Source organism: Dermacentor silvarum, unplaced genomic scaffold, assembly GCF_013339745.2.
Source record: "Dermacentor silvarum isolate Dsil-2018 unplaced genomic scaffold, BIME_Dsil_1.4 Seq13509, whole genome shotgun sequence".
In the NCBI taxonomy this organism is placed as follows: domain Eukaryota; kingdom Metazoa; phylum Arthropoda; class Arachnida; order Ixodida; family Ixodidae; genus Dermacentor; species Dermacentor silvarum.
In genome coordinates, this window is record NW_023605712.1 from 21,015 (window position 1) to 31,122 (window position 10,108).

General features: G+C 43.4%; 1 non-coding gene across 1 annotated transcript; it reads right to left on the minus strand.

Moving 5' to 3' along the window:
* Nucleotides 1-2,801: 2,801 nt before the first annotated feature.
* Trnaa-ugc (transfer RNA alanine (anticodon UGC)) lies at nucleotides 2,802-2,873 on the minus strand. Its single transcript has one exon. It is a non-coding gene; the product is annotated as a tRNA-Ala (tRNA).
* Between the last annotated feature and the right edge of the window lie 7,235 nt (nucleotides 2,874-10,108).

Sequence of the window (10,108 nt, forward strand, 5' to 3'; positions counted from 1 at the left end):
TAGCCGCTAAAATGTACACTGATTACGATGAGGAAGCGCAGGACGGGACTGCAAGGAAAGCGATTAGTTTACCGCCAGATGCGTGCCCTAATGTGCGAAGTCCGATGGAATTCATTTACTTGACGTAATCACCTCTGAAGTCAAAAAGAAAAATACCCCCGCAATGCTTGCAAGCGTAAATATTACTTACTTCATGCGGTATCGTGAAGAAGTTTTTACACGCAAAGGTGAGCTAGCTGTATCGAATCACGTATAATATCGCTTGAGCCGCTAAAATGTACACTGATTACGATGAGGAAGCGCAGGACGGGACTGCAAGGAAAGCGATTAGTTTACCGCCAGATGCGTGCCCTAATGTGCGAAGTCCGTTGTAATTGATTTACTGGACGTAATCGCCTCTGAAGTCAAAAAGAAAAATACCCCCGCAATGCTTGCAAGCGTGAATAATACTTACTTCATGCGGTACCGTGATGAAGTTTTTATAGGCAAAGGTGAGCTACTTGTATCGAATCACATATTTTATCGCTTGAGCCGCTAAAATGTACACTGATTACGATGAGGAAGCGCAGGACGGGACTGCAAGGAAAGCGATTAGTTTACCGCCAGATGCGTGCCCTAATGTGCGAAGTCCGATGTAATTCATTTAATTGACGTAATCACCTCTGAAGTCAAAAAGAAAAATACCCCCGCAATGCTTGCAAGCGTGAATAATACTTACTTCATGCGGTACCGTGATGAAGTTTTTATACGCAAAGGTGAGCTACTTGTATCGAATCACATATTTTATCGCTTGAGCCGCTAAAATGTACACTGATTACGATGAGGAAGCGCAAGACAGGACTGCAAGGAAAGCGATTAGTTTGCCGCCAGATGCGTGCCCTAATGTGCGAAGTCCGTTGTAATTGATTTACTGGACGTAATCGCCTCTGAAGTCAAAAAGAAAAATACCCCCGCAATGCTTGCAAGCGTAAATTATACTTACTTCATGCGGTACCGTGATGAAGTTTTTATACGCAAAGGTGAGCTACTTGTATCGAATCACATATTTTATCGCTTGAGCCGCTAAAATGCACACTGATTACGATGAGGAAGCGCAGGACGGGACTGCAAGGAAAGCGATTAGTTTACCGCCAGATGCGTGCCCTAATGTGCGAAGTCCGATGTAATTGATTTACTTGACGTAATCACCTCTGAAGTCAAAAAAGAAAAATACCCCCGCAATGCTTGCAAGCGTGAATAATACTTACTTCATGCGGTATCGTGATGAAGTTTTTATACGCAAAGGTGAGCTAGTTGTATCGAATCACGTATAATATCGCTTGAGCCGCTAAAATGTACACTTCTCACGATGAGGAAGCGCAAGACGGGACTGCAAGGAAAGCGATTAGTTTACCGCCAGATGTGTGCTGTAAAGTGCGCAATCCGATGTAATTGATTTACTTGACGTAATCACCTCTGAAGTCAAAAAAGAAAGATACCCCCGCAATGCTTGCAAGCGTGAATAATACTTCATGCGGTATCGTGATGAAGTTTTTATACGCAAAGGTGAGCTACTTGTATCGAATTACGTATAATATCGCTTGAGCCGCTAAAATGTACACTTCTCACGATGAGGAAGCGCAAGACGGGACTGCAAGGAAAGCGATTTGTTTACCGCCAGATGCGTTCCCTAATGTGCGAAGTCCGTTGTAATTGATTTACTTGACGTAATCGCCTCTGAAGTCAAAAAGAAAAATACCCCCGCAATGCTTGCAAGCGTAAGTAATACTTCATGCGGTACCGTGATGAAGTTTTTATACGCAAAGGTGAGCTACTTGTATCGAATCACATATTTTATCGCTTGACCCGCTAAAATGTACACTGATTACGATGAGGAAGCGCAGGACGGGACTGCAAGGAAAGCGATTAGTTTACCGCCAGATGCGTGCCCTAATGTGCGAAGTCCGATGTAATTGATTAACTTGACGTAATCACCTCTGAAGTCAAAAAAGAAAAATACCCTCGCAATGCTTGCAAGCGTGAATAATACTTACTTCATGCGGTATCGTGATGAAGTTTTTATACGCAAAGGTGAGCTACTTGTATCGAATCATGTATAATATCGCTTGCGCCGCTAAAATGTACACTTCTCACGATGAGGAAGCGCAAGACGGGACTGCAAGTAAAGCGATTAGTTTACCGCCAGATGCGTGCCCTAATGTGCGAAGTCCGATGTAATTGATTTACTTGACGTAATCACCTCTGAAGTCAAAAAAGAAAAATACCCCCGCAATGCTTGCAAGCGTAAGTAATACTTACTTCATGCGGTACCGTGATGAAGTTTTTATACGCAAAGGTGAGCTACTTGTATCGAATCACATATTTTATCGCTTGAGCCGCTAAAATGTACACTGATTACGATGAGGAAGCGCAGGACGGGACTGCAAGGAAAGCGATTAGTTTACCGCCAGATGCGTGTCCTAATGTGCGAAGTCCGCTGTCATTGATTTACTTGACGTAATCACCTCTGAAGTCAAAAAAGAAAAATACCCCCGCAATGCTTGCAAGCGTGAATAATACTTCATGCGTTATCGTGATGAAGTTTTTATACGCAAAGGTGAGCTAGTTGTATCGAATCACGTATAATACCGCTTGAGCCGCTAAAATGTACACTTCTTACGATGAGGAAGCGCAAGACGGGACTGCAAGGAAAGCGATTAGTTTACCGCCAGATGCGTGCCGTAAAGTGCGCAATCCGATGTAATTTATTTCCTTGACGTAGCCCCCCTCTGAAGTCAAAAACAAAAAGTAATTTCACGGACTGGAGGTACCGGGGATAGAACCCGGGGCTTCTCGCATGCAAAGCGAGCGCTCTACCTCTGAGCTATACCCCCACAATGCTTGCAAGCGTCAATTATACTGGCTTCATGTGGCTTAGTAATGAAGTTCTTATACGCAAAGGTGAGCATCTTGTATCGCATCACATATGATATCGCTTTAGCCGCTAAAATGTACACTGATTACGATTAGGAAGCGCAGGACGGGACTGCAAGGAAAGCGATTAGTTTACCGCCAGATGCGTGCCCTAATGTGCGAAGTCCGATGTAATTCATTTACTTGACGTAATCACCTCTGAAGTCAAAAAGAAAAATACCCGCGCAATGCTTGCAAGCGTAAATAATACTTACTTCATGCGGTATCGTGATGAAGTTTTTACACGCAAAGGTGAGCTAGCTGTATCGAATCACGTATAATATCGCTTGAGCCGCTAAAATGTACACTGATTACGATGAGGAAGCGCAGGACGGGACTACAAGGAAAGCGATTAGTTTACCGCCAGATGCGTGCCCTAATGTGCGAAGTCCGATGTAATTCATTTACTTGACGTAATCACCTCTGAAGTCAAAAAGAAAAATACCCCCGCAATGCTTGCAAGCGTGAATAATACTTACTTCATGCGGTACCGTGATGAAGTTTTTATACGCAAAGGTGAGCTACTTGTATCGAATCACATATTTTATCGCTTGACCCGCTAAAATGTACACTGATTACGATGAGGAAGCGCAGGACGGGACTGCAAGGAAAGCGATTAGTTTACCGCCAGATGCGTGCCCTAATGTGCGAAGTCCGATGTAATTGATTTACTTGACGTAATCACCTCTGAAATCAAAAAAGCAAAATACCCCCGCAATGCTTGCAAGCGTGAATAATACTTACTTCATGCGGTATCGTGATGAAGGTTTTATACGCAAAGGTGAGCTACTTGTATCGAATCACGTATAATATCGCTTGCGCCGCTAAAATGTACACTGATTACGATGAGGAAGCGCAGGACGGGACTGCAAGTAAGGCGATTAGTTTACCGCCAGATGCGTGCCCTAATGTGCGAAGTCCGATGTAATTCATTTACTTGACGTAATCACCTCTGAAGTCAAAAAGAAAAATACCCCCGCAATGCTTGCAAGTGTGAATAATACTTACTTCATGCGGTACCGTGATGAAGTTTTTATACGCAAAGGTGAGCTACTTGTATCGAATCACATATTTTATCGCTTGAGCCGCTAAAATGTACACTGATTACGATGAGGAAGCGCAGGACGGGACTGCAAGTAAAGCGATTAGTTTACCGCCAGATGCGTGCCCTAATGTGCGAAGTCCGCTGTAATTGATTTACTTGACGTAATCACCTCTGAAGTCAAAAAAGAAAAATACCCCCGCAATGCTTGCAAGCGTGAATAATACTTCATGCGGTATCGTGATGAAGTTTTTATACGCAAAGGTGAGCTACTTGTATCGAATCACGTATAATATCGCTTGAGCCGCTAAAATGTACACTTCTCACGATGAGGAAGCGCAAGACGGGACTGCAAGGAAAGCGATTAGTTTGCCGCCAGATGCGTGCCCTAATGTGCGAAGTCCGATGTAATTCATTTACTTGACGTAATCACCTCTGAAGTCAAAAAGAAAAATACCCCCGCAATGCTTGCAAGCGTGAATAATACTTACTTCATGCGGTATCGTGATGAAGTTTTTATAAGCAAAGGTGAGCTAGTTGTATCGAATCACGTATAATATCGCTTGAGCCGCTAAAATGTACACTTCTCACGATGAGGAAGCGCAAGACGGGACTGCAAGGAAAGCGATTAGTTTACCGCCAGATGCGTGCTGTAAGTGCGCAATCCGATGTAATTGATTTACTTGACGTAATCACCTCTGAAGTCAAAAAAGAAAGATACCCCCGCAATGCTTGCAAGCGTGAATAATACTTCATGCGGTATCGTGATGAAGTTTTTATACGCAAAGGTGAGCTACTTGTATCGAATCACGTATAATATCGCTTGAGCCGCTAAAATGTACACTTCTCACGATGAGGAAGCGCAAGACGGGACTGCAAGGAAAGCGATTTGTTTACCGCCAGATCCGTTCCCTAATGTGCGAAGTCCGTTGTAATTGATTTACTTGACGTAATCGCCTCTGAAGTCAAAAAGAAAAATACCCCCGCAATGCTTGCAAGCGTAAATATTACTTACTTCATGCGGTATCGTGAAGAAGTTTTTACACGCAAAGGTGAGCTAGCTGTATCGAATCACGTATAATATCGCTTGAGCCGCTAAAATGTACACTGATTACGATGAGGAAGCGCAGGACGGGACTGCAAGGAAAGCGATTAGTTTACCGCCAGATGCGTGCCCTAATGTGCGAAGTCCGATGTAACTCATTTACTTGACGTAATCACCTCTGAAGTCAAAAAGAAAAATACCCCCGCAATGCTTGCAAGCGTGAATAATACTTACTTCATGCGGTACCGTGATGAAGTTTTTATAGGCAAAGGTGAGCTACTTGTATCGAATCACATATTTTATCGCTTGAGCCGCTAAAATGTACACTGATTACGATGAGGAAGCGCAGGACGGGACTGCAAGGAAAGCGATTAGTTTACCGCCAGATGCGTGCCCTAATGTGCGAAGTCCGATGTAATTCATTTACTTGACGTAATCACCTCTGAAGTCAAAAAGAAAAATACCCCCGCAATGCTTGCAAGCGTGAATAATACTTACTTCATGCGGTACCGTGATGAAGTTTTTATACGCAAAGGTGAGCTACTTGTATCGAATCACATATTTATCGCTTGAGCCGCTAAAATGTACACTGTTACGATGAGGAAGCGCAAGACAGGGACTGCAAGGAAAGCGATTAGTTTGCCGCCAGATGCGTGCCCTAATGTGCGAAGTCCGATTGTAATTGATTTACTTGACGTAATCGCCTCTGAAGTCAAAAAAGAAAAATACCCCCGCAATGCTTGCAAGCGTAAATATACTTACTTCATGCGGTACCGTGATGAAGTTTTTATACGCAAAGGTGAGCTACTTGTATCGAATCACATATTTATCGCTTGAGCCGCTAAAATGTACACTGATTACGATGAGGAAGCGCAGGACGGGACTGCAAGGAAAGCGATTAGTTTACCGCCAGATGCGTGTCCTAATGTGCGAAGTCCGATGTAATTGATTTACTTGACGTAATCACCTCTGAAGTCAAAAAAGAAAAATACCCCCGCAATGCTTGCAAGCGTGAATATACTACTTCATGCGGTATCGTGATGAAGTTTTTATACGCAAAGGTGAGCTAGTTGTATCGAATCACGTATAATATCGCTTGAGCCGCTAAAATGTACGCTTCTTACGATGAGGAAGCGCAAGACGGGACTGCAAGGAAAGCGATTAGTTTACCGCCAGATGCGTGCCCTAATGTGCGAAGTCCGATGTAATTGATTTACTTGACGTAATCACCTCTGAAGTCAAAAAGAAAAATACCCCCGCAATGCTTGCAAGCGTGAATAATACTTCATGCGGTATCGTGATGAAGTTTTTATACGCAAAGGTGAGCTACTTGTATCGAATCACATATTTATCGCTTGAGCCGCTAAAATGTACACTTCTCACGATGAGGAAGCGCAAGACGGGACTGCAAGGAAAGCGATTAGTTTACCGCCAGATGCGTGCCCTAATGTGCGAAGTCCGATGTAATTGATTTACTTGACGTAATCACCTCTGAAGTCAAAAAAGAAAAATACCCCCGCAATGCTTGCAAGCGTGAATAATACTTACTTCATGCGGTATCGTGATGAAGTTTTTATACGCAAAGGTGAGCTACTTGTATCGAATCACGTATAATATCGCTTGAGCCGCTAAAATGTACACTGATTACGATGAGGAAGCGCAGGACGGGACTGCAAGGAAAGCGATTAGTTTACCGCCAGATGCGTGCCCTAATGTGCGAAGTCCGATGTAATTGATTTACTTGACGTAATCACCTCTGAAGTCAAAAAGAAAAATACCCCCGCAATGCTTGCAAGCGTGAATAATACTTACTTCATGCGGTACCGTGATGAAGTTTTTATACGCAAAGGTGAGCTACTTGTATCGAATCACATATTTATCGCTTGAGCCGCTAAAATGTACACTGATTACGATGAGGAAGCGCAGGACGGGACTGCAAGGAAAGCGATTAGTTTACCGCCAGATGCGTGCCCTAATGTGCGAAGTCCGATGTAATTGATTTACTTGACGTAATCACCTCTGAAGTCAAAAAAGAAAAATACCCCCGCAATGCTTGCAAGCGTGAATAATACTTACTTCATGCGGTATCGTGATGAAGTTTTTATACGCAAAGGTGAGCTACTTGTATCGAATCACGTATAATATCGCTTGAGCCGCTAAAATGTACACTGATTACGATGAGGAAGCGCAGGACGGGACTGCAAGGAAAGCGATTAGTTTACCGCCAGATGCGTGCCCTAATGTGCGAAGTCCGATGTAATTCATTTACTTGACGTAATCACCTCTGAAGTCAAAAAGAAAAATACCCCCGCAATGCTTGCAAGCGTGAATAATACTTACTTCATGCGGTATCGTGATGAAGTTTTTATACGCAAAGGTGAGCTACTTGTATCGAATCACATATTATATCGCTTGAGCCGCTAAAATGTACACTGATTACGATGAGGAAGCGCAGGACGGGACTGCAAGGAAAGCGATTAGTTTACCGCCAGATGCGTGCCCTAATGTGCGAAGTCCGATGTAATTGATTTACTTGACGTAATCACCTCTGAAGTCAAAAAAGAAAAATACCCCCGCAATGCTTGCAAGCGTGAATATACTACTTCATGCGGTATCGTGATGAAGTTTTTATACGCAAAGGTGAGCTACTTGTATCGAATCACGTATAATATCGCTTGAGCCGCTAAAATGTACACTTCTCACGATGAGGAAGCGCAAGACGGGACTGCAAGGAAAGCGATTAGTTTACCGCCAGATGCGTGCCCTAATGTGCGAAGTCCGATGTAATTCATTTACTTGACGTAATCGCCTCTGAAGTCAAAAAGAAAAATACCCCCGCAATGCTTGCAAGCGTGAATAATACTTACTTCATGCGGTATCGTGATGAAGTTTTTATACGCAAAGGTGAGCTAGTTGTATCGAATCATGTATAATATCGCTTGAGCCGCTAAAATGTACACTGATTCACGATGAGGAAGCGCAAGGACGGGACTGCAAGGAAAGCGATTAGTTTACCGCCAGATGCGTGCCCTAATGTGCGAAGTCCGATGTAATTGATTTACTTGACGTAATCACCTCTGAAGTCAAAAAAGAAAGATACCCCCGCAATGCTTGCAAGCGTGAATAATACTTCATGCGGTATCGTGATGAAGTTTTTATACGCAAAGGTGAGCTACTTGTATCGAATCACGTATAATATCTCTTGAGCCGCTAAAATGTACACTTCTCACGATGAGGAAGCGCAAGACGGGACTGCAAGGAAAGCGATTAGTTTACCGCCAGATGCGTGCCCTAATGTGCGAAGTCCGATTGTAATTGATTTACTTGACGTAATCGCCTCTGAAGTCAAAAAGAAAAATACCCCCGCAATGCTTGCAAGCGTGAAATATACTTACTTCATGCGGTATCGTGATGAAGTTTTTATACGCAAAGGTGAGCTAGCTTGTATCGAATCACGTATAATATCGCTTGAGCCGCTAAAATGTACACTGATTACGATGAGGAAGCGCAGGACGGGACTGCAAGGAAAGCGATTAGTTTACCGCCAGATGCGTGCCCTAATGTGCGAAGTCCGATGTAATTCATTTACTTGACGTAATCACCTCTGAAGTCAAAAAGAAAAATACCCCCGCAATGCTTGCAAGCGTGAATAATACTTACTTCATGCGGTACCGTGATGAAGTTTTTATACGCAAAGGTGAGCTACTTGTATCGAATCACATATGATATCGCTTGAGCCGCTAAAATGTACACTGATTACGATGAGGAAGCGCAGGACGGGACTGCAAGGAAAGCGATTAGTTTACCGCCAGATGCGTGCCCTAATGTGCGAAGTCCGATGTAATTCATTTACTTGACGTAATCACCTCTGAAGTCAAAAAGAAAAATACCCCCGCAATGCTTGCAAGCGTGAATAATACTTACTTCATGCGGTACCGTGATGAAGTTTTTATACGCAAAGGTGAGCTACTTGTATCGAATCACATATTTATCGCTTGAGCCGCTAAAATGTACACTGATTACGATGAGGAAGCGCAAGGACGGGACTGCAAGGAAAGCGATTAGTTTACCGCCAGATGCGTGCCCTAATGTGCGAAGTCCGATGTAATTGATTTACTTGACGTAATCACCTCTGAAGTCAAAAAGAAAAATACCCCCGCAATGCTTGCAAGCGTGAATATACTTACTTCATGCGGTATCGTGATGAAGTTTTTATACGCAAAGGTGAGCTACTTGTATCGAATCACATATTTTATCGCTTGAGCCGCTAAAATGTACACTGATTACGATGAGGAAGCGCAGGACGGGACTGCAAGGAAAGCGATTAGTTTACCGCCAGATGCGTGCCCTAATGTGCGAAGTCCGATGTAATTGATTTACTTGACGTAATCACCTCTGAAGTCAAAAAAGAAAAATACCCCCGCAATGCTTGCAAGCGTGAATAATACTTACTTCATGCGGTATCGTGATGAAGTTTTTATACGCAAAGGTGAGCTAGTTGTATCGAATCACGTATAATATCGCTTGAGCCGCTAAAATGTACACTTCTCACGATGAGGAAGCGCAAGACGGGACTGCAAGGAAAGCGATTAGTTTACCGCCAGATGCGTGCTGTAAGTGCGCAATCCGATGTAATTGATTTACTTGACGTAATCACCTCTGAAGTCAAAAAAGAAAGATACCCCCGCAATGCTTGCAAGCGTGAATAATACTTCATGCGGTATCGTGATGAAGTTTTTATACGCAAAGGTGAGCTACTTGTATCGAATCACGTATAATATCGCTTGAGCCGCTAAAATGTACACTTCTCACGATGAGGAAGCGCAAGACGGGACTGCAAGGAAAGCGATTTGTTTACCGCCAGATGCGTTCCCTAATGTGCGAAGTCCGTTGTAATTGATTTACTTGACGTAATCGCCTCTGAAGTCAAAAAGAAAAATACCCCCGCAATGCTTGCAAGCGTGAATAATACTTACTTCATGCGGTACCGTGATGAAGTTTTTATACGCAAAGGTGAGCTACTTGTATCGAATCACATATTTTATCGCTTGAGCCGCTAAAATGTACAC